This window comes from Leucoraja erinacea, chromosome 26 (genome assembly GCF_028641065.1).
Source record: "Leucoraja erinacea ecotype New England chromosome 26, Leri_hhj_1, whole genome shotgun sequence".
NCBI classification, from domain to species: Eukaryota; Metazoa; Chordata; class Chondrichthyes; order Rajiformes; family Rajidae; genus Leucoraja; species Leucoraja erinaceus.
Genome location: NC_073402.1, coordinates 14110635 through 14136585, shown reverse-complemented (window position 1 = coordinate 14136585; position 25951 = coordinate 14110635). Strand labels below are relative to the sequence as shown.

Here is a 25951-nt window from a genome sequence, read left to right as displayed (position 1 = left end):
ACAAACCACTGAGGGCATCATTCACACAGTTTCTGATGTCATTCCAAATGGCCTGATTGCTTTACAGCATGAAGCAATGCTTGTTGTACCTGTGTACGTCTTTCAGTGAAGCAGGCTGTGGTTTTTACACGAAATGGGATTAGTAATAAATAGATTTGGTTTAGCAGTTATCTTATTTTCTTTAATGCTTATGCATGTCAACTGTCCTCTGACTCATGGCTGGATTTTACAAGTCACAATTCACGCTAAATCCTATTATATTAACAAATTAAAAAGCATCTTCCTCCTATCAGGTTATCTCAAAGAAGTTGTTCCATTCATATGACCTATTTTCCCTCCATGTGTGAATGGTTGAGGAAACGGATATTGGCACTTGGAATAGAACTGTTTCCTTTTTTGGAACAAGTGAGCAGATTTGGGTCCAGCACCGCCTGGTAATATGCAGAGGTGGCACAATGGCCCAAGTTAGTGTTGCAGTCTCTCAGTTTCAGTGATCAGGGTTTGAGCCTGACTTCAGATGCCCTCTGTGTCGAATTTGCACATTCTCACTATAATTTCCCCTGAGTCTTCCAGTTTCCTTCAACGTGAGATCACGGTTATTTGGCTACTAATACCAAGAGTGGGGAAGAGGCGACAGACTAAAAAGTGTAGCGATGGCATGTACAGAGAAATAAAAGGAGGAATGAGATAGATCTGTTAAAAAAAATGGATGGACCCAAGGGTTAAAATGGCCGGTGGTACACAAAATTGCTGGAGAAACTCAGCGGGTGCAGCAGCATCTATGGAGCGAAGGAAATAGGCGACGTTTCGGGCCGAAACCCTTCTTCAAATTGATGGGGGGTGGGGGGGCAGAAGGAAGGAAAAGGGGAGAAGGAGGAGCCCGAGGGCGGGCGGATAGGAGGGTGGGAGGAGACAGCTAGAGGGTTAAGGAAGGGGAGGAGACAGCAAGGGCTAGCAAAATTGGGAGAAGTCAATGTTAATGCCATCCGGACGCAAGGTCCCCAGGCGGAATATGAGGTGCTGTTCCTCCAATTTCCGCTGTTGCTCACTCTTAAAGGGCAGGTAAGATGAAACGAGAGCCATCTCTGATGGTGGATTAGTAGTGGTCGAGATGTTTTGATCCTCAGGTGCTGCAGTGATGTGTGCTAGTAGTTTGTAAGTGTCTTCATCAAGCTAGTCTTATTGAAGGTACACAAAAAAGCTGGAGAAACTCAGCGGGTGCAGCAGCATCTATGGAGCGAAGGGAAAAAGGCAACGTTTCGGGCCGAAACCCTTCTTCAGACTGATCGGGGTGGGGGGGGGGGGGGTGGGGGGGGAGGGGTGGGGGGACCCGGGGGGTGGGGGGGGGGAGGGGTCTGGGGGGGGGGGGGAGGGGGGGGGAGCAATGGGGATGCAGAAGAAAGGCTCTGGCCATGGAGGAGACCCAGGACAGAGAGGTCGGATACGGAGTGGGAGGGGGAGTTGAAGTGCTGAGCCACCGGGAGGTCAGGTTGGTTATTGCGGACTGAGCGGAGGTGTTCGGCGAAACGATCGCCCAACCTGCGCTTGGTCTCCCCGATGTAAATCAGCTGACAGAAGGAGGTTAAAATGGCCTCCTTCTGTAAAATAACAAATAAGCTGAACTCCATCTATAGGGTACCATAGCCTTGTATCATACACCTTAGGAAGTTCAGCATCTCCTCGACCATAATGTAATCCATCAGCAAGACATCTCCATCAACTGTCCCAACTTGCCCAGTATTCATGCCTTCCTTCATGATAAAAACAGAGGAGAAATACTCATTGAGGACCTTGCCCATCTCTTGTGGCTCCACATGGAGATGACTGCTTAGGTTTTTGAGGGACCCTATTCCCTCTCTAGTTACTCTCTTTCCCTTAATATACTTGTAAAATGTCTTGGATTGTCCTTAATATTATCTGCCAGAGCTATCCTGCTTCCTTCCACCCTCCTGATTTCCTTCTTAAGTATGTTTCTCTGTTTCCGAAACTCCTCCAGGAAAACACTTGATCCCAGCTGCCCAATCCTGTCCCATGCTTCCTTCTTTTCCCTGAACAAAGCCTCAATTTCTCTCATCGCCCAAGCTTCCTTACTGCCACCTGCCTTGCCCTTCACTCTAATGGGAACATGTGTGTCCTGATCTCTTGTCGTCACACTATTAAAAGTCTCCCAATGTTTCTTTCCCACAGCCAAGCGACTCCAATCTACTTTAGCAAGTTCCTGTCTAACCATATAACCATATAAACCATATAAACCATATCTCATCTCGGCCCTACAAGTCCGTGCCGAACAACTTTTTTATTAGTCCCCACCTGCCTGCACTCATCATCCCAACGTTTCTTTCATCCACAGCCAAGCGACTCCAATCTACACCACTTAGCAAGTTCCTACCACTCTCTAATACCATCAAAGATTACCTTGCCCCAATACAGAATGTTAACTGTCTTTATCCACAACTATTCCAAAGCTTATAGAGCAGTGGTTCTTGGTCCCCAAGCATTCATCCACCAACACTTCAGTCATTTGCCCTTTCCAATTTCCTCCTGTCTGTCCCCCTAACTAAAGAGTATCCTATCATTATAGCTCTACCTGACGTTCCCCTTCCCCGCTGTGCGTCGTGGCCAAGCACGGTGCCACAGACCTGACTGTTGCTTCTGCACACCCCTGATGGGACATCTCTCCCCCCCCCCCCACCAACTCTCCCTTTCCCCATGGTCTCTTCCTGTACCTAAAATTGGAGAATTCAATGATCATACCAACATAAGTTACCCAAGTGAAATGAGAAGTGGTGTTCGTCCAGTTTTCGAATGGCCTCACTCTGGCAATGGAGGAGGCCCAGGACAGAAAGATCGATATGGGAATAGGAAGGGGAGTTAAAATAGATAGCAATTGGGAGATCCAGCAGATCTAAGCGAACAGCTAATTATGCAGTGTTCATTGACCAAGCAATGATCTCAACTAATAGAATACAGTGCGCCATCTGCAATGTGCTGTTGTACATTAAATGATGACCACATCACAAAAAATCTACTCAGTCGACTGCAAAACTCCTTGGGATGTCCTGTGAGCAGGAATAGATCATCTGCCCTCTCATGTCTGCCTGCCATTCATTATGAACATGGCTGACCTATGCCGGCCTCAACCCCCCTTCTGTGCCTGTTCTCATTGCTCTCAATTCCAGATCTTCAAAATAGTTATCTATCTCCATCTTAAATGATTAGGCCACCGCCTAATCTTGTGTGGAGATCTATTATCCTCTGAGAGAAGAAAAAAGTATAGTGCTGAAGAAAAATATAAACTCATCTGCCTACCTTACCAGGTGCTCTGCCATGGACAAGGTCAGAACACAACGTTGAGTCCAATGTTGGTTCGATCGAGGTTAGAATGGCTTTGTTCTATATGTAATCTACATGTAATCACTTCGTTCATTTTGTCCCCAGGTTGGAACAGAACTCAATTTTTTTTACATTTATTTACTGAAGAAAAGATATTTTAACTGATCACAACAGACATATTTGTATAAGAACAGAAAAATATTTCTCAATCCACTGTAGACAATAGACAATAGACAATAGGTGCAGGAGTAGGCCATTTGGCCCTTCGAGCCAGCACCGCCATTCACTGTGACCATGGCTGATCATCCCCAATCAATACCCTGCTCCTGCCTTCTCCCCATATTCCTTGAGAGAATCATCCTCCACTGCCTTCTGAGGCAGAGAATTCCCCAGATTCACAACTCTCTGGGTGAAAAAGTGTTTCCTCATCTCTGTTCTAAAAGGCCTACCCCTTATTCATAAACTGTGGCCCCTGGTTCTGGACTCCCCCAACATCGGGAGCATGTTTCCTGCCTCTAGCATGTCCAATCCCTTAATGATCTTATATGTTTCAATAAGATCTCCTTTTATCCTTCTAAATTCCAGTGATTACAAGCTCAGACTTTCCAATCTTTCAACATATGACAGTCCCGCCATTCCAGGAATGAACCTTGTGAACTTACGCTACACTTCCTCAATAGCACGAATTTCCTTCCTCAAATTTGGGGACCAAAACTGCAAACAATACTGCAGGTGTGATCTCACCAAGGCCCTGTACAACTCCAGAAATACCTCTTTGCTCCTATACTCAACTCCTCTGGTTATGAAGGCCAACTTGCCATTATCTTTCTTCACTGCCTGCTGTACCTGCATGCCTACTTTCAGTGTCTGATGTACAAGGACACCCAGATTTCATTGTTCATCCCCTTTTCCTAACTTGGCATCATTCATATAATAATCTGCCTTCCTGTTTTTGCCACCTCACATTTATCAACATTAAACTGCATCTGCAATGCATCTGCCCACTCACCCAACCTGTCCAAGTCACCCTGCATCCACATAGCATTCTCCTCACAGTTCACACTGCCATCCAGTTTTCTGTCATCTGCAAATTTGCTAATGTTACTTTTAATCCCTTCATCTAAATCATTAATATATATTGTAAATAGCTGCGGTCGCAGCACTGAACCTTGCGGTACCCCACAAGTCACTGCCTGCCATTCTGAAAGGGACCCGTTAATACCTGCTCTTTGTTTCCTGTCTGCCAACCAATTTTCTATCCATGTCAGTACCTTACCCCCAATACCATGTGCTCTAATTTTGCCCACTAATCTCCTATATGGGACCTTATCAAAGGCTTTCTGAAAGTCCAGGTACACTACATCCACTGGCTCTCCCTTGTCCATTTTCCTAGTTACATCTTCAAAAAATTCCAAAAGATTTGACAAGCATGATTTCCCCTTCGTAAATCTATGCTGATTCAGACCGATCCTGTTACTGTTATCCAAATGTGCCGCTATTTCATCTTTTATAATTGACTCCAGCATCTTCCCCACCATCGATGTCAGGCTAACTGGTCTATAATTCCGTTTTCTCTCTCCCACCTTTCTTAAAAAGTGGAATAACATTAGCTACCCTCCAATCCACAGGAACTGATCCTGAATCAATAGAACATTGGAAAATGATCACCAATGCATCCACGATTTCTAGAGCCACTTCGTTAAGTACCCTGGGATGCAGACCATCAGGCCCTGGGGATTTATCAGCCTTCAGTCCCATCAGTCTACCCAACACCATTTCCTGCCTAATGTGAATTTCCTTCAGTTCCTCTGTCAACCTTGGTCCTCTGGCCACTAGTACATCTGGGAGATTGTGTCTTCCTTAGTGAAAACAGATCCAAAGTACCTGTTCAACTCGTCTGCCATTTCCTTGTTCCCCATAATTCACCTGTTTCTGTCTTCAAGGGACCGACATTTGTCTTAACTATTTTTTCCTCTTCACATACCTATAGAAGCTTTTACTATCCTCCTTTATATTCTTGGCTATATTCTTACCTTCATACCTCATCTTTTCTCCCCGTATTGCCATTTTAGTTATCTTCTGTTGCTCTTTAAAAGATACCCAATCCTCTGGCTTCCCACTCATCTTTGCTAAGTTATACTTCTCTTTTATTTTTGTATTGTCCTTGTTGTCATCCACAGTCGCCTCTTACTCCTCTTAGAATCTTTCTTTTTGGAATGAACTGATCCTGCGCCTTCTGTATTATTCCCTGAAATACCTGCCAGTGTTGTTCCACTGTCATCCCTGTTACGGTCTCTTTCCAATCAACTATTCAGTTCCCAGCTCTGGCCCTCTTGCAGCCACGTCTCTGTGATTCCCACAACGTCAAATTTGCCAATCTCTAACTGAGCCTCAAGCTCATCTACTTTATTTCTTATACTTCACGCATTTTAAAACAACACTTTAACTTTCCAAGAAATATACAAAAACTGTTTATGGAAAGACAGGGTGGGTATAATTTGTGAGGGAAACATAATTTAAAAAAACTCAATGTCAGAACAACTCTTAAAAGTATGTGCATAGCAATCTGTGGTGTGAATTTGTGGAATGGTCTGGAACAGGAGATAAAACTTAGCACAAACATAATTCAGTTTAAAAAGATGTACAAAAACACTTTTTTTAAAGGATATTGGGATGAGGATAGGTGATTGTGAGTGGGATATTTGTTATACTGATTGTATTGGGAAGGGTGATAGGGTAATGGGTTGTATATATGACTAAGATACGGTATAGTATATGAGGGTTTTTTGTTTTATTTTTTATTTTTTTCTCTCTTTTTTTGTATGGATTTGTAAATATTTGATTAGTGTATAAATGTAAATAATTTGGTGTACATACAGCTGCTGGTGTACATATGGTGTACATATAGCTGCTAAATTTGTATAAGATAATTATAAGCAGTTGAATAAGGGGTGGGAATTAATAAGCTTTGGCTTCTTCCTGCTCCTTTTCGGACACATACGATTTCATTTATTTATAGATATTGTTTATGACACTTTATAAATATTCTTGTTTTGTTTTTTGTATACTGTTTCACACTTGCTTTTTATTCTTTTATTCTGTTCGAAATAAATAATTAATAATAATAATAAAAAAACTTCAGTATTCACCTCCCCTCTCACACGGTCACTATTGCCCCTGACCTTACACTCTTATCCCTTCTCGAACTTTCCTTCCCCTTAATTCGGGAGCCATTTGTAACTTTTCCTGTACTCACTCACTATAAAGACTTAACTCCATCTTTATTCTCCCAATTTGTCAACCCCCCCCCCCCCTGCCGATATTTAGTTTAAACCCACACGTGTAGTACTGGCAAACCTGCTTGCCAGAACGTTGGTCCCTCTCCAGTTATGGTGTAACCCGTCCCTTTTGTACAGGTCACCCCTACCCCAGAAGAGATCCCAGTGGTCTATAATTCTAAATCCCTGCTCCCTGCACCATTAAAGACATGAGAAAAATACCATTTGCATTTTGACAATTATCTATTAGAAGACCTGTTTTTTCGATAAGACACAAATAGAAGTGATCAGGATGTGGTAAGAAGAGTAAAGGGGATGAAACCATCGTAATAACATCAGATGTGGGTAAGTGGTCAAGCAAGTTTCATGTCTGCTGCTTTGAGAAAGGCAATCTGCTCTATCAATGGGCGACTGAAAGCAGACAACCTCAGCAGCTGAGACCACAACCAATGGGCAGCGCTACCTAACAATCACCTTCTTCATTTAATTGATCATACGATAGGACGATACGATAGAACTTTATTTATCCCAGGCGGAGGGAAATATCATGCTTGAGATATGTCTTTTTAAGTGTGATGTAAAGATCTGAGGAAAATCAGCTCAAATGATAAAAAATGTTTTTTGTTCTGGCATGTCTTTCTGAATTAAATCATATTCAGCAAAGTGAATATTAAACTAATACGTGCAATTTTTGCTTTGGCACTCTTTAGTCTTCCGAGCTCACCCACCCACACCTTGCTCACACTGCACAAACTTTTCCTTCCATGAATGAGCAAGGGAACAGACCTTGGATGATCATGCAATGGTTGCAGACTTGGTTCACACCGTCAAATTGGAGAATTTGAGTCTCCAAAAGCGGCAATGAAGTAACAAAAACAAGCAGCCTAACAGTAGAGAAGGTAAAATCCTCCTCTCCCATCTGGCTAGAGGTACAGAAGTGTGAAAACGCACACCTTCAGATTCAATAACAGTTTCTTCCCAGCTGTTGTCAGGCAACGGAACCATCCAATCAACAACTAGACGGGGATCATGACATAGAAACATAGAAACATTAGGTGCAGGAGTAGGCCATTCGGCCCTTCGAGCCTGCACCGCCATTCAATATGATCATGGCGGAAGCATCCTCGTGGCGATCCCTGAAAGCGACGACGCGATGTAGTCTGTGACACGTCGGCCGACAATTCTGTCAACATGTTCTGCCAACAACGAGCTACATTGTCTGACACACGAGCGAACGTGAACTAGCAACTAGAGAGTGGTCTTGAGCTATTGTTTACCTCATTGGAGATCCTCAGATTATCTTCAATTGGACTTTACTGGATTTTATCTTGCACTAAATGTTATTCCCTTTCTCCTATGTCTGTACACTGTGGATGGCTCGATTGTAATCATGTGTAGTCTTTCCGCTGACTGGGTAGCGTGCAGCAAAAAGCTTTTCACGTGGCCATGAACTAAAACTAAACTAAAAATGAGATTTAAGCCTACACACAATATAGTGGCTTGTCCAAGGTTACAACAGGATCTAGAAATCAGGGAAAGTGGGTGGAATAGCAAATAGAATTCAACTCAGACAAATACGGTGATTTTGGGAAGTTAAACTTGGGCAGGAGATACACAGTGAATATTAGAATTCTAAAGAGTGTTGTTCTGAGGATTACAATTGCAGATTTCCCTGAGAGTGACAATATAGGTGGACAGAGTGGTGAGGAAGTTGAATGGTATGTTTGCCTTCAATGGCCAAGCCACTTCATGTTACAGATGAACAAAACGTCTGAAGAAGGGTCTCGACCCGAAACGTAATCCATCCCTTCTCTCCAGAGATGTTGCCTGTCCCACTGAGTTACCCCAGCATTTTGTGTCTACCTTCGATTTAAACCAGCATCTACAGTTCCTTCCTACACAAAACGTTGGTAATGCTGCACTTGGAAAACAGTGTTCCGTTCTGGTCACCACAGTACAGGAGGATGTGATTCAACTAGAAAGGATGCTGAAAGAGGAACAAGAATGCTACATGAATTGAAAAGCTTGTGTTATAAGAAGAAATTGGGTAGTATGGTTCTGTTTTCCCTGGAGATAAAGGAAGTTGAGAGGTGACATGACAAAGGTGTATAAACATATACAGGCACATATCAGCTAGATAGCCAGTACCTCTTTCCCATGTAAAGGGTGTCTCAAAAAAAGACAGCATCACTTTCAGCTTGAAAGGGAGAAGTCTAAAGGGGATATGAGGGATAAATCTTTCACATAAAATGTAATTTGAATTTCACTGAATGTTAATTGGTACATGTGACAATAAACTGACCTAAAACAGTGGATGATCAGCCATGATCGCATTGAATGGTCGTGCTGGCTCGAAGGGCCGAATGGCCTACTCCTGCACCCTATTGTCTATTGAAATCTTAATTTGTATCAGGAATGAGCTGCCAGAGAAGCTGGTGGAGGCAAAGCAGGAACAACATAACAACAACTTTTTTCACACAGAGAGTGGTGAATCTCTGGAACTCTCTGCCACAGACGGTAGTTGAGGCCAGTTCATTGGCTATATTTAAGAGGGAGTTAGATGTGGCCCTTGTGGCTAAGGGGATCAGGGGGTATGGAGAGAAGGCAGGTACGGGATACTGAGTTGGATGATCAGCCATGATCATATTGAATGGCGGTGCAGGCTCGAAGGGCTGAATGGCCTACTCCTGCACCTAATTTCTATGTTTCTATGTTTCTAACATTTATGAGGTATCTGGACAGGTAAGGAATAGATGAGTATGGTATAGAGAGATTGGAACTAATGCAGGCAATTGGGACTGGTATAGATAGATATGATGGTTGGCATAGACACAATAGGCCAAAAGGCCTCTTTCTATGCTGCACCGCTCCATGACACCAGAAATATCTCTGTATGGGTGAGACCAGGGTTGGTGATTCCACTATAGATGAAGCTGACAGACTGAAGCCCCTGTCCCACTTAGGAAACCTGAACGGAAACCTCTGGAGACTTTGTGCCCCACCCAAGGTTTCCGTGCGGTTCCCGGAATTTGCAGGTGGTTGCCGAAGGTTGCAGGTGGTTGCCGGAGGTTGCAGGTAGTGGAAGCAGGTAGGGAGACTGACAAAAACCTCCGGCAACCGCACGGAAACCTTGGGCGGGGCACAAAGTCTCCAGAGGTTTCTGTTCAGGTTTCCTAAGTGGGACAGGGGCTTAAGGGTCTGACAAACTGAAGCTGACAGACTGAGGGACTGACAGACAGATTGAGGGTAGAGAGAGGGACGGAGAGAAAGAGAGAAAAAAACAGAGGAGCACGTGAAAGCAGTCCTTTCACGGATGTCCCCGATGCTTGAAATTAAAAGGATAATGCAGCAAATACCCAGCAGATCAGTCCATCGTTGTGGTGAGAAAACTGAGTTCATATTAGATGGATCACCTTGCAATCACAAACAGAAGGAACAAATTGTCTGAAATCATTAAATTTGTTGTCGGCTGCTAAAGTCTTCAACTTAGTCTGCACTTTCCTCCAGGTTCTCTAGTTTCTCCCCACATCTCACTCGAGATTATCAGGAGTGGATGAGAAAGTGGAATAACATAGAACTAGTGTGAATGCGAGATTGGTGAGTGACGTGGACTCAGTGGGGGTGAAGGGCCCGTTTCCATGCCGTATCCATAAATAACATTTCTAAACTAAACTGAAAGGTGGAAGGATGAAAGCTTCAAAGAGGTGCGAGGTGGGTCTTTTTTTAAACATAGTGGTAGGTGCCCAGAAAACACTGCAGGACAAGTTTTAGAAACAAATATGATAGCGATGTTTAAGAGAGTTTTAGGCAGATAGATGAATAAGCAGGAGACATCAGCCATGTGGACGTAGGTGGAAATAGTCCACTTCACAGAGCATCTGTGCTGAATCTGTAGAAGTACCGTGAGTTTTCAGTTCTCCGCCACTTTCAGTCATCATCCGTTCTTCTTATTGAACTACCTGTCTGCCCCAATGACTTCCACTTAAGGAACAGTACCTCATCTTCAAAAAAAAGACACAAAGTGCTGGGGCAAGTGGGTCAGGCAGCATCTCAGCAGCACATGGGCAGGTCAGCACAGACATGGTGGGCTGAATGGCCTGTTCCTGTATTGTACTGTTCTAGATTTTAAATCCATAGGAAAGCACAATGATTTGTTATTAACTTGCTTGCTTCCTCAATTCTTTCACTGGTACATTGATGACATGTTGGTTTTGCTTGCTGCAGTACAGAACTTGAACATTTCATTCATTTTGCTGCCAATTTGTACCTGTGCATATGACAATAAATTCCAGTGAATCACAAAGTGTTGGAGTAACTCTGCGGGTCAGGCAGCATCCGTGGAGGATATGGTTGGGCAATACTTTGAGTCGGGACCCTTTCTCAGACTGATTATGGTAGGGGAAGAAAGGTAGATAAGAGGTGGGAGTGGGACAAAGTGGCAAGTGATAGGTGGGTTTGATTGGGTTTGATTGGGTTCCTCTCCAGGCTGCTTTCAACATCACATATGAGCCATTCCCTTCACTACTCTCCAGTCCACTGTTCCATCTTCATCAATCACTCCTCTTCTCTCGGCACATTCCCATGCAATCATAAGGGTGGAAACACTTTACTATTCTCCTTACCCCTTCTCACCATCAGAGAAGGGGGATCATGATAGAAGCCTCTTCGTGGCGATCCCTGGAAACAACAACACGATGCACTCTGTGACGCGTCGGGCGACCAGTTCCGTCAACATGTTGGACGACGACAAAAGCCAACAGCGAGCTATACGCCGTCTGACACACGAGCGAACGAACCGTCAGAGGTCCAGAGTTCTTTCAGATGATGTACTTCTTCCAATGTAGTTAATTGCATTTGTTGCTCACAATGAAGGCTCCTCTAATGCAGAAACCAAGTGCAGATTTGGAGACCAATTTACAGAGCACCTGCTCTTAGTCTGGAGGAGTACCCTGAGCTTCTAGTTGTCTGCCACTTTCAGTCTTCATCATTTAGACATTAGACTTTAGAGATGCAGCTTGGAAACAGGCCCTTCGGCCCAACGAGTCTGTGCAGGCCAGCGATTACCCCGTACACTGGCGCGATCCTAAACATAGTAGGCACAATTTACAATTTTACCGAAGCCAATTAGCCTACAAGCCTGTACGTCTTTGGAGTGTGGGAGAAAACCAGAGCACCCAGAGAAAACCTTTAAAATCACAGGGAGAATCCACAAACTCCATACAGACATCACCCATTGCCAGGATTGAACCCGGGTCTTGGCACTGTAAGGAAGCAACTCTACCGCTGCACCACTGTGCCGTCCAATTCTCAATTTGAATGGACATGGACAAGTTTAACGTTTCAGGTCGGTGCCCTTCTTTAGACGAAGCATCTATCCATGTTCCTCCAGGGATGCTGTGTGACCTGTTGAGTTACTCCAGCACTTTATGTCTTTTTTTGTAGGCCAGCATCTGCAGTTCCTTGTCTCATCTTTCATCTGTGTACAGATTCAGATTCAGATTCAATTCTAATTGTCATTGTCAGTGTACAGTACAGAGACAACGAAATGCATTCTGACAACGAAGTACAATGACAACAAGAGACAACGAAGTACATTGCTGCTTCTGCAGCTCCACGTTGACTCTCTTTTCCTACTTGTATCAAATGTTGCCAGTTCAGCTGTAGGTAATCCCTCTGTTGCATTAACTCACTTTTACTCTTTTCCATTTCGATTTCCTAAACTTGTACATTAAAGCTTTCACATGTCCCTTCATTTGTAATCTCACCATGGGCTTCCATTTTTCCATTGATGAGATGGTGTCGTAAATAGCTCATTACCAGAGCAACCTGGTCAAATCCAAACAAAGGTACTCCTTTTGTCCAACTCACTGCCCCTCCAAACAACTACGTTGATTTTTTTTTTCCTTTCCTAGTTCAGATGAGGCGTCTTCAACCTGAAACATTAACTATTTTTCTCTTTCCACAAATGCTGCCTGATCTGCTGGTTGTTCTCTTCTTATTTTCTGTTTTTATTTCGGATTTTCAGCACCTGCGGCTTTTCGATTTTCTATTTCAAGAAATGTGTAAGTTCAATTTTTGACTTCTTTCATTCAGCTTTTAATTATCACTAAAAATATTCACTCACTGATGTTTTCTCAACCATATAATGTACAGCAACTGATTCATCTCTTCGTTTAGTTTAGTTTAGAAATTACCTCTGTTAAATTAGGCTCACTGGCCAACTTGTTACAGATTCATTTTAGCATGCTTCAATAACATTCATAAATCTGCAGTTAAATCTTCATTTTTATGTGTTTAAAAAAAAAACCCAGCACAAATAATCAACTAATTTAACAAATACATTTGGTGAGCATTGATGGATTAAACATAATAATTCTGAAAGGGATTGGACAGTAGGAGCCTAATCCACTTAAAACAAACTCATTGGTAAATTAAAGCTATTTTGGTCTTAGTGCCCAGACAGTGGCAAGCTCTCTTTCTCATTCATCTGCTGAAGGTCCTGATGTGTCTTTTCAATGTATTCCAATAACAAAATTGAAACAGCTTATCCTTCCACTATTTCCACTGCTTCACATCAGCCGGTGGTAACGTTTGGGGCAAAGAAAATTAAACATAGGGCCATAGCTTTCTTCAGTAACATGGTTAATTTTACATTATATGGGTCATAAAAAACTTGGTTCTTGGTGACTTAGCTGGTTGGGGAAATTCTCTTTAATATTCACTTCCTGTTCTCACAGCCCGTGATGATTTTGATGCTAATCTTCCCGTAACAAAGTGTCGGCATGAGCAGATCACTGCACTGAAATTATGCTACGTTATGGGCAGGTACCGACCGAGACTTCATAACATGTTCTCCGTGTCAAGGGCTTTCTGAAGAACAGAAAGAGAGAAACAGGGGAATTTGCATTCTTCAAAATTTGCTTTTACTGTAAGAAATTGAAAATCAGCTTGGTTATAACAAAAAAATCTTGTAAATGACATCATTTGTTTTTTGTTACTTGAAAGAAACAGCATGGAAGCAGACCCTTCAGCCCACTAAGTCCATACCAACCATCGATCACCCATGCACACTAGTTCTGTTATCTCACTCCCTATATACTGGGGGGTAATTTATAGACGCCAATCAACCCACAAACTTGTACAACTTTGGGATGTGGGAGGATGCCGAAGCACCTGAGGAAAACCATATGGTTAAGGCAGACTCCACACAGACAGCAGCTGAGGTCAGGATCAAACCTGGATCTCTGACTCTGTGAGGCAGTGGCTCTACCTGCTGTGCCAGTGTGCCACCTCATCCTTTTATTGCAAATAATTCTCATCTCTGAAGACTTCTTCTTTCGTGTGGCGTGCACAGCCTAAAGTTGTTGGACAACTTGTTCTATTTGACCTTCCGTTTGTGCACGTCGAGTTGATTGCATTAGTCGAAACAGGGCGAACCACGTGAAGGTTGCAATCTTCCACCCCTCTGAAGACTTCCAAAGACAAACACCAAATGCTGTTGAGTTTGGAGTCTATTAAGTTTCAGAAGAGATTGATTTGGGCTTTGAAAGAGAGGGTAATAGGGTTGTAGAACCAAGGTGGGTTAATGAAATTAACATTTAAAACAGCCAGCCATGATATAACTGACTGGCAGAACAAGTACAAGGGAGTGAACTGGAAGACATGGTGTTGAAATGGTTATGCCCTCTGATTAGAAGGCAGCTTGATTCAGTTGGAGACACAACGCAATATTCCACCTCTCCACCATGGGTGTTGTATACCGAAGGGACTGGTTTCCAGAGGGCTAGTATGGACATTGTGGGTTGAATGGATTATTGGGCTGGCAGCTCAGTCACTCAGGCATGGTGGGCTGGCAGCTCAGTCACTCAGGCCTGGGGGGCTGGCAGCTCAGTCACTCAAAGCTGGTGGGCTGGCAGATCAGTCACTCAGGGCTGGTGGGCTGGCAGATCAGTTACTCAGGGCTGGTGGGCTGGCAGATCAGTCCCTCAGGGCTGGCTGCAGGCCACCAAACTCAATTTCATAGCATTTCAAGCAGAGTGCAGGCCACCAAATTTAATTTCATAGTATTTAAGGCAGAGTGCAAGCCACCAAATTGCCAAACAACTCATTGCATTGTCATTAAGGGCTAACAAATAATTTATTGCAAGTACATTGCAGACTCACAGTTCAGTTGATTCACAGCTTGGAATCACAGTTGTCGACTCTCCCTCGTGATCTTCCAGAGTGACTGACTCATGTCCAGGCATCCGGGGTTTTATAGTCATGACCTTTCCCATCTCCTCCATTATAGAAATAATGTGACCCCCTTATTTACCCCCTCCTAGCTGCCCAACATCAGTCTGGCTACTTCTCCTTCACTAACAATAGCAATTGAGGAGGTGGAAAAGCTATTCAGGAGACAGAAAAGCCGGAACTCTCCAGGACAGGACAATGTTTCCCCCTCTACCCCCACAAGCGCTGTGCCGAACAACTGGCACCATTCTACACAGACATTTTCAATCGGTCCCTGCATGCGTGCACTGTTCCTGCCTGCTTCAAAGACTCCACTATTGTTCCCGTACCCAAAAAGTCAAGGATTACTGGTCTTAATGAACAACCTGTCGTACTGACCTCTGTAATTATAAAGACCCTTGAAAGACGTGCTAGCCCACCTGAAAAATATCACAAACCCCCTGCTGGACCCCCTGCAGTTTTGCATACCGGGCAAATAGATCAGTGGATGATGAAGTCAACATAGGCCTGCACTTTATTCTCCAGCACCAAGACCACCAGGGGACCTATGCAAGGATTTTGTTTGTGGATTTTAGCTCTGCATTCAACACCATTGTGCCAGAGCTACTACACTCCAAACACTCCCAGTTGACTGTGCCTGAACCCCTCTGTCAGTGGATCATCAACTTCCTGACTAAACAGGAAGTGGCGTGAGGCTGGGAAAGCACATCTCAGACCCTCAGCATAGGAACACCGCAAGGCTGCGTGCTTTCCCCTCTCCTTTACTCTCTCTAAACCAACGACTGCACCACCATAGACTACTCTGCCATTCTTCTCATGTTTGCAGACGACACAACTCTGATTGGACTGATATAGGATGTGGAGGAATCTGCTTACAGACAGGAAGTGACACAGCTGGTGTCCTGGTGCTATCGCAACAAACTGGTTCTCAATGCTCTTAAGACAGTGCAATTGATTGTAGACTTTAGGAGAGCTTACCCCTCCCCCCCCCCCCCCCCCCCCCCCCCATGCACCATCAACAACACCAGTCACATATGTGGAGTCATTTAAGTTCCTTGGAACCATCATCATAAGGGACCTTCAATGGGAGGTCACCATCGACTTCACTGTCAAAAAGGCCCAACAGAGGATGCACTTCCTGCGACAGCTGAGAAAACACCGTCTACCACAGGCAATGATGATCCAGTTTTATACTGTCATCATAGAGTCTGTCCTCACCTATTCCATCATGGTCTGGTTTGGTTCAACCACCAAGCATGACATTCGGGGGCTGCAGTGCATCGTTCGATCAGCCGAGAAGATTGTTGGCTGCAACCTTCCCCCCATCGACAAACTGCGCAATGCAACAGCCAGGAAGCGAGTGGGTAAGATCACCCTGGCCACAAATTCTTTGAAGCACTTCCCTCTGGAAGGTGACTCCGGACTGTCAAAGCCGCCACAGCCAGACATAAAAACATTTTTTTTCCATGAGCAGTAGCTCTATTCAACAACCAAAAGTCTGTAGCCTCCTTGTGCTCTGGTATTTTATTTCATTTTTTACATGTTTAAATTATAATGTTTTATTTTTAATTGTCTACTGTATATTGTGTTGTTACATGTGAGCAAAGCACCAAGGCAAATTCCTTGAATGTATACATGTATAAATTCATTGATGGATACGTTTTATGGACATCTGGCTCAAGACGCCAAGCGATAAGACACCAACTTCCCTTCACCTTAAGCATTGAGCATGCAGTCACCAAGCATTCAAAGCTTAGCTGCATGGTTTCAGGTCTGTATAGCCCTGGAATCATTGCTAACCAATAGTAATCATTAAAATAAAATTTTGTGAATGTGTGCCACACTTAAAAGAATCTACATCAAATGAAAAAAAAACCCACCAGCATATTCCTCAAATATTAGTTAATTTAAGACTGAAATGCCAGGATTTTTAAAATAAATAACATAATTAGATTGAAATTTACAAAGCAGGCACAGGCCATTCAGCCCCACAAGTCCAGGCTGATATTTATGCTACACACAAGCCTCCATCTACTTTCCGTACATTAAAACCTTCAACCAACTTGTCTATTTTTTTCTCCTCATTAAGTTATTTGCCTTCCCCATAAACGCTTCAATGTTAAAAACCTCAGCTTCCTGTGATAACAAGTTCCATATTCTCACGTCTCGCTGAGTAAAGAATATTCTCTTGAATTCCCTAATCTATTTTTTAGTGACCATTTTATATTAATGTTCCCGAGGTCTAGTCTCCCTCTGAATGGGAAAGTCAATTAAAAGTGGCAAAGAGAACTATTCAGACAGAATCAGTTTAATTTTGTTTGAAAGTAATTCCTTTCTGAGGTTTACAATGTGCGACTTTTTATTAAAACAATCCTTTTATTCGATTCTCAATTGCAATATTAATTGGGTAAGCACAGCATGTAACATGCGTAGGATTTGGCACAATGAGACTATACAATAGAGCCTGATGATGCATAATTAAATTCAGACATCAGTATGCAGCATGCCGCTGGTACAAAAGAAGTAGCAGCTTCCCTTTAATGACAATCAACTCAGCAGTGATATATCTTAATAACAATGAACCATCACAATTACTTGTTCAATTCTGTAGGAATTAACACCATTTAGCTTCCTCTTCCTGCTCGGTTTGCTCTGTTTGCATTGAAGTATTCCAATGCCCCTGTACACCTGCCTAGTGTCTCTGATCAGATTGAACTGGGTCAGATTGCAAGAGGTGTAGAACGCAGAACAAACTACAAATCTTAGATAGACACAAAAAGCTGGAGTAACTCAGCGGGACAGGCAGTATCTCTGGAGAGAAGGAATGGGTGGCGTGTCACTTTGGAACCCTTCTTCAGACCTGAAACGTCACCTATTCCTTCTCTCCAGAATTGCTGCCTGTCCCTCTGAGTTACTCCAGCTTTTTGTGTCTATCTACGGCTTAAGCCAGCATCTATGGTTCCTTCCGAGAAAATTCACATCTTCCTCCATTTACATTTTATATGCGAGTTGCTATATATTCCCCTGCAGATTGCCTGCATTATCAACTATATGATACATGCAAAAGTAGCTGAGCAAAAAAAATCAAATATCATGACATTTAGAAGTGCTTATGGCTGATTTCCAAATTCTTATAATAATCAACTCGCATTAGATAATTTATAGAATAATACAGATAAAATGTTTCATAAAAACTAGCATGTCTACTGAGATATTTGAATATTTGGCACTAGTCATGGAAGCTATATACATTTGTTTTACCGTAGAGGGAGTTAAGCAAAGATTCACCAAACTTGTTATGGGGGGGGCAAGTTTATTATAGGAAGGCAGATTGAGCAAATTCAAGTCTGTATTCTCGATTTGTACCAATGAGAAGACATCTCATTAATATTTACAAATTTCTTTTGAAACTCACCCGTCTGGAGCAGTAAGCATGTTTCCCTTGTCTGAGGGGTCCAGGATCAGAGATCACACATTCAGAATAAGTGCTAGCTTATTTAGGACTGAAGCGAGGGCACATTTCTTCATGGAGAGCAAATAAATCTCTAATGTGGAGGTCTGTGGAAGCTCAATCATTGAGTCTATTTCAAACAGAGACTGACACTGCAAACAGGGCAAATGGGCATCTCGGTTGGCATTGCGGAGCTGGGCCGAGGGACCTGTTTCTGTGCTGTATAACTCCATGACTCTACAATGCATTTCTGAAAAGTAAGGGAATCAACATAAAATGGATGTAGTGCAGGAAAATGTTTGAGCAGATCAACCATGATCTTGATCAATGACAGAGCAGTTTGAAGGGGCAAATAACCTACTCCTGTCTTACTTCTTATATTCCAACATTAATCTGGTGAATTAATCCCATTAATTTAGATATACAATAACTGAAAGTTTTTCCCATTGCTGAAACCCATTTGTGCCCTAATATTCACATCGCAGCAGTCTGATTACTTTCTTATGAATGTAATATGTACTTAATAATCAGCATTCCGTCATTCCCACCGGCTTGTTCATGGAAGTTTTATCAAAGCATGGCATTAATTCCTTTCAGTTGGCATGTTTTACATCATTTCCAATTTTAACAAATATTTCAATTACTACGTAGAACCCAAAATGATGCACAGCACTCTCGGACTGAGGTTCATTATTCTTCCTTCTGTTTCTTTCTCTCTTTTCTCCAGACCTGCAGAAGCAGGAGTAATATGGCAAGACAGATGGTGGCTGGTAGACACATGTAAAGGGGTTTCTTCAGCATCAGCAGAGAATAGATGGCACCTGGAAAATTAAAAAAAAATTAAATACATCTCCAGCTGCCTTTACAGCCTTCAGACGTCCCCCAGAATCTACACCTTAAAACACAAATTCTATTTAATATATCATGTCAAGGGATAACCTTGCATCAAAGGAGGCTCCAGCTAAAATAATTTGCATCATTTTTCGTGCAGTTATCTTTCCTTTGTCTTCAGATGCTGGCTCATACTGGGAATTGTCCAACATACATAGCTTGCATCATCCCTCACTCATTCACCACCTGGGTCGGAGGACCTGCAGATGCTGGTTTATGCCACAAAATGGTGGAGTAACTCAGGGGGTCAGGCAGCATCTCTGGAGAAAAGGAATAGATTATGTTTTGGGTCTGAAGAAGGGTTCTGACCCAAAACGTCACCTATTCCTTTTCTCCAGAGATGCTGCCTGACCCGTTGAGTTACTCTAGCATTTTGTGTCCATCAACCGTCAGTAAAAGCTGCGAGACCAAACGCCTGATGGATTACACACCAGGTCCTAAATGCTCATGCTCATTGCATTCCCATTCAACTGATATTAGCTGCATGGCAACCATGGACAGAGATTGGGGGTAGAACCTCCAGTGATAATATCCTCTTCAGACCAAAGGTCAAAAACCACCCTGGAGAAAATGAGCAACCAAAGGCAAAACTACTTCCTCTTTTGCCAATCAGTTTGAACAAGGGCCCAATCCGATATCGTCACCTATCCATATTTTTCAGGGAATCTGCCTGACCCGCTGAGTTACTCCAGCACTCGGCATCTGCAGTTCCTGGTTTCCGCCTCTTGGGCCATGCCTTCAACATTGCTCTCAACACAGCAACTCAACAGGGTAACAGACAGTCCCAATACCCCGTTAAAAAGGTTTAATTGAACCTGAGGAGCTTTCTGCTATGAAGATAAGACACAAAGTTCCAGAGTAACTCAGCGGGTCAGGCAGCATCTCTGGAGAAAATGAATGGGCGATGTTTCGGGTAGGAATCCTTCTTCGGACTGAAAGCAGAGGGGAGGGAACTAGAGATAGGAAAAGGCCAGAATGAATCAGGGCCCGCAACTGGTGACCAAGGCAGGGTAGATCTAAAAATGGCCCAAAACTCTCCGACATGACTTTCTGCTGTGTTTTTAGGATCTAACCTTTATACTTTAAAAACAAAAATGTAAAAGATTGGATCCCTTGAAATACTCTGCTCTTTGGCTGGAGACATGAGATGTGCACTATAGGGCATAATTCAGAAGATGTCCAGTTTAAATCATTAACTGGTGTGCTCATGCTGCATTGTTTTGGCCAATGGTACAAGAATGAGTCAATTCATCTCTGATATCAGACAGCTAGGTCAGATGCAGAGAGTGTAAATTCGATGAGGCTGAGATTTATTTCCTGCATCTCTGGACCAGCCCAACGCCAGCTGACAACCCAGAGTCAAGGTCACTTAACCTCTGCTGGCAAATGCAATGTAGGGTTCCTGCTGCTGTCAGGATACGTACCAAAGGAAGAATGAACAACGACTCAGTTAGTCAACTGCAACAGATCAGAGCCAGTTGTTCCTCTGAAGAGAATTGTTTTGAAGAAGTCTGAGGAAGGGTCCGGTCACAAAACATCGCCTATTGTCCGGAGATGCTGCCCGACCCACTGAGTTACTTGCAGAACTTTGTGCATTTCTAAATGGCTTCTAATGTGGAACTGCTTGGGATGAAGGCATTCAAGATGGTGGCAGCGGCAGACACAGAGATCCCGACTACGGGTGCTGTCTGTATGGAGTTTGTACGTTCTCCCCGTGATCTGCGTGGATTTTCTCCAAGATCTTTGGTTTCCTCCCACACTCCAAAAACGTACAGGTTTGTAGGTTAATTGGCTTGGTATAAAGGTAAAAAATGTCCCTAGTGGGTATAGGATACTTCCAGTATAGTCCCTGGTGGACTCTCCGGGAGTGATGACCAAAAGGCAAGACAAGACAATGGTGCCGGTAAGCGGATTGGTGCTTTACCTCCCACTGTGAGTACTGTAAGGTGGGCTGTGGGTGGCTCCCCAGGGTCACGAAGAATGAAGAGTGACCTGGTATGGCGAGGGTCAACGGGGGTCGATGTGACCGGATTGCGGCGTCGGGGGAATGGGCCACTGGAAGCCCTGGGGAGCACAACTGGATCAGGCGCTGCTCCACAAGGCCGAGCACGTGGATTGGACGCGGCCTGCAGTGGCATGGAGCAGCGGAGGACACCAACAAATGCACTTGACCAGGCCAACCCTGCAACACAGCCAGGACACCGGGCCTTTATGGCCAAGTTAAGAACTCTACATTTATTACTTAGGACTTGAATCATGGAAAATGGTGGCAAAACACGCCGACTCTCATATACTGTCTCAGTGTACTATTCCTGCACACTTGTACTTGACAAAAATTGTGTTTATGTAAGGTAATATTCTTACTGAACTGTATGCAGTGGAGTCGGCCGCGGGCCCAGTGGATGACATCGTTGGGAGCTCGCAGGTCCCAGGTTGGTGACCTGTTTTCCGGAGCTCCCGCAACAACAGCTTCGTCCGCTGGACTGGAGCTTCGCAGCTTCGTCTGCCCCGGGCCGCAGAGTTTGAACCGGCCCATTCGCGGAGCTCGGATTCAGCCGCGGGACTTACTTACAAACACCCGGCGGGGTCACAACATCTGAAGCCTGGATCGCCTCAACGCAGAGGGAGAACAAGGACGGAAGAGACAAGGACTTTAAAACTTTTGCCTCCCATCACAGTGAGGAGGACCTGGTGGACTCACTGTGGTGGATGTTAAATCTGTGTTTATTGTGTGTTTTGTTATTTTATTCTATGTTATGACTGCAAAGCACAACATTTCATTCAGACTGAAAAGTCTGAATGACAATAAAGGGTACTTTACTTTACTTTACTTTTTTGTTTATAAAGGCCAACATGCCATTCACTTTCTTCACTGCCTGCTGTACCTGCATACTTTCTTTCATAGACTGATGAACAAGGACCCCCAAGGGGTTGTACTTCCCCTTTTCCCAACTTGACGCCATTTAGATCGTAATCTGCCTTCCTGCTTTTGCTACCAAAGAGGATTACCTCACATTTATCTGCATTAAATTAAACTACATCTGCCCACTCCCCCAACCTGTCCAAGTCACCCTGCATTCTCATAGCATCCTCCTCACAGTTCATACTGCCACCCAGCTTTGTGTCATCTGCTCACCAAATTTTAGTAATATCACAAACAATGAGCTTCAGAAAATTCAGTGGTCAATAATACAACTTAGCAGAGCAAGTACAGTTTAAACGGGCGATTAACTCCACAAACGTACATACAACATATTTTAAAGTCATATTTTTATTGGTTGTTAAAGTTTTAAAATGACAAAGCAAGCACAGCATGCAGCAAGTAATTATAATCAGGAACGGAACAGAGGTACAGAGTTCGATGATGAATGGCTACACTTAAAAATTTGTGCAAGGCTCAGTAAAATGCACAAACATTGATTTAGAAGTGTTGCTTTCTTTTTAAATGGGAATACGGTCAACCTTGGTTACTGCAGACCTCTGAATAACGGATTTCAGTTCTACCAGACTGTCTCTTAAAGAACGCAGGCTGCTAGTTACACTAGCATTATGAGGCTATTAAAATGTATACGGCACTGAAATTGACAAGCAATTGAGAACACTCTATTAATGTTACAAACAGCCTTTGGTATTTTTTGCTGTTAAAGAGAACGTTGTATTTGAAAACAACTCCTTGTTTCACGGAATGACCGCAAGGTGGTTGGAGCGGATCCCTTACTCGGTTATAGCGGACAATCGGCAATTACCATGTCCGTCATTACGAGGGTTATTTAAACTTCAAGCAAGTTTTCAGTCTGATAGCAGAAAATAGCAAGTCATGCAAACTTGGATAAAAGTGTTACGAACCACAGTAAAACAATGAAAATTCATGATTAATGAACTTTAAACACACTTTAAAGTTTTAACACTGTCATCATTGCAGCAAAACTTTTGGGATCAACACCAACATAAATCCCACCAAGGCAGTGAGAAGCGTTCATTTACGCACAATTTCCGTCCTCTTTTTCAACTCCCAGTACAAGTGAACACATTTCAAAAAGTACAGAACATACAACTACAATATATACTTTCCTCCATTAACAGTTTAAACCATGAGCAATTTATCATCTCTCTCTTGTCAGATGGGCCATAAAATCAATTCTTCAATCACTGCAATGGTATTTCAACACAAAATATTACACTTAAACAGCACCGTTCAAACCTCGGACTAACCCAAAGCATTTTGCAGCCCATGAAGCTGATTTGAAGTTCAGACATTGCAACAATATTGGAAATTGACACAATCAGTTCGCATGCAGGAATCTCCCATAAACTGATGGTGACCAGAAAGTCTATTTTACCTGGCTTCCTTGTTCATCAGTCTATGAAAGTAAGTAGGCAGGTACAGCAGGCAGTGAAGAAAGTGAATGGCATGTTGGCCTTTATAAACAAAAAAGTAAAGTAAATGGCTGAAGGATAAATAATGGCCAGGATCCAAAGTTTACCAGAACAGATTTCAGCTACAGGGAAAGGTTGGATAGACTTGGATTGTTTTCTCTGGAACGTCGGGGATTGAGGAGAGACTTGATAGAAGTATATAAAATGATGAGAAGCATAGACGGGCAGAACCTTTTCCCCAAGGTTTAAATGTCCAATACTGGAGGGCATAGCTAGAAGGTGAGAGAGGGAAAGTTTAATGGAGATATGCGGGGCATGTTTTGTTTTACACAGAGTGGTGAAGGAGTGGAACGTATTGTCCGGCATGGTGGTGGAGGCAGATACGATAGTGGCGTTTAAGAGACTTTTAAATAGGCACATGGAAGTGCAAGGAATGAAGGGATATGGATCATGTAAAGGCAGGTGTGATCAGTTTAACATAACATCATGCTCTGCACAAACATTGTGGGCTGAATGGCCTGTTCCTGTGCTGTACTGTTCCATGTTCTATGACACAATTAATCTTCCAACCTCACCAATAGTCTGATGCATTCTTCTGTGAGGTAGAGAAGGAACACAGTTTATTATCTGAATTGAAAGATGGCATGGTTGGAAGTGCAGCACACCCTCAATTCTGTATGTGAGTATCAGACTAGGTCTTGCACTCCAGTTGCCGATACACGACTGATCAGGAATGGGAGCACAGTTTCACAGTCAAACAACTGAGTCCCAGCTGACAAAATTAACTGGGCCACAATCCAAGGATATTAAGCCCAATTACAAAAGCTTTTGGCTGTTCCAGGTTTTCTTTTTCAAATTAAAGATCAGTGCATTTAGATACAGTAATTCACATTAAATGATTTTCCAAGTGCTTCATTAAAAATAAACGTTATGCCTACTGGAAGCGGGATAAGTCTTCGGCCTAAATTACCTCTAACTGATGTTTTCAGTCTTGCTCGCCAAACTGTAGCCTTAAGGCATCAACAGTTGAATGTGACTCTCTTTGCTAACTGGTTATCCCGAGTTGACCTGTGTTCGAGTTGACCTGCTGAGTTCCCATCAAACTACTGTATCAGAAGATAGACACAAAAGTGCTGGAGTAACTCAGCGGGTCAGGCAGCATCTCTGGAGAATAAGGATGGGTGACGTTTTGGGTCGGAACCCTTCTTCCAACCCGAAATGTCACCCGTCCCTTTCCTCCGGAGATGCTGCCTGACCCGCTGAGTTGCTCCAGCACTTTGTGTCTATCTTCGGTATAAACCAGCATCTGCAGTTCCTTCCTACACAAACCACTGTATTGAGTCCCTTCAGTGGGCATGCAGGACATAGTATCTGTCTACTTTTGTTTTTGAAATCACCATTCAATGTTCCAAACATTCCCCAGCTCTCGGAGACTGGTGGCTAATTTTCCTTTTTCTCTTTATCTCTTCCCCAGACATAAAGCAGCAGTATCAGTACAGCAAGGAAGCAAGCAGACGGCACGCACATGTGCAGGGGCACCTTTATCGCCAGGATGCAATACAGCTCACCTGCAGAGTCACAAACAAAAACAATTAGATATACTACCATTTACCGTGCGACAAAATTCACCGTAGGCACAAAAAGCTGGAGTAACTCAGTGGGACAGGCAGCATCTTTGGAGACAAGGAATGGGTGACTTGTCGGGTCGAGACCCTTCTTCGGACCAGAAATGTCACCCATTGCCTCTCTCCAGAGATGCTGCCTGCCCCGCAGTTACTCCAGCTTTTTGTGTCTATCTTCGGTTTAAATCAGCATCTGCATGCACAAAATTCACAGCTTCCCCCTTGATCACAATCCCTGACTTTAAGGACAAACTATTCCTAAAGCTTACTGTAAGAAAAGCCCAAGGAACATTTCCAACATCCAACTTGTTAGTCGTCATTTTTATTTTGCAGTTTTCATTTCTTTCCTATGTGGGTACTGATTTATACTGGGGGGGTAATAAGCCTTTCAGCTTTCCACATAATTTTTCATTCCAAATACAGGTTCTAATAAACTTGACATGATGAACAAAATTGAACTCTATTAAATGTATGGTGATGCAGTCACAGTCCTGACTACAATAAGCTGACCACGGTAAAGGCTTCTGCAATAATGCAATATATACCACTCAGCTTCAGAGATGATGTCAGATCATTGAAACATTAAAAATGGGTGAGTAATCGGTCCTGTGAGCCTGCTTCACATTCAGTCTTATCACTGACATCAATCTCAATGGTGTTCTCTGCCCATTCCCTTTGATGCTATTTTTGGCAAAACATATCCGCGATCATTCAGCATTCTTGGGATAGACACAAAATGCTGGAGTAACTCGGGCAAGATCTCTGGA

General features: G+C 43.3%; 1 long non-coding RNA gene across 1 annotated transcript; it reads right to left on the bottom strand.

Moving 5' to 3' along the window:
• Nucleotides 1–17135: 17135 nt before the first annotated feature.
• Nucleotides 17136–25125, bottom strand: LOC129709669 (uncharacterized). The gene is made up of 2 exons (XR_008725539.1): nt 24960–25125; nt 17136–19115 (listed from the first exon to the last, which is right to left on the bottom strand). It is a non-coding gene; the product is annotated as an uncharacterized LOC129709669 (long non-coding RNA).
• Nucleotides 25126–25951: the final 826 nt, after the last annotated feature.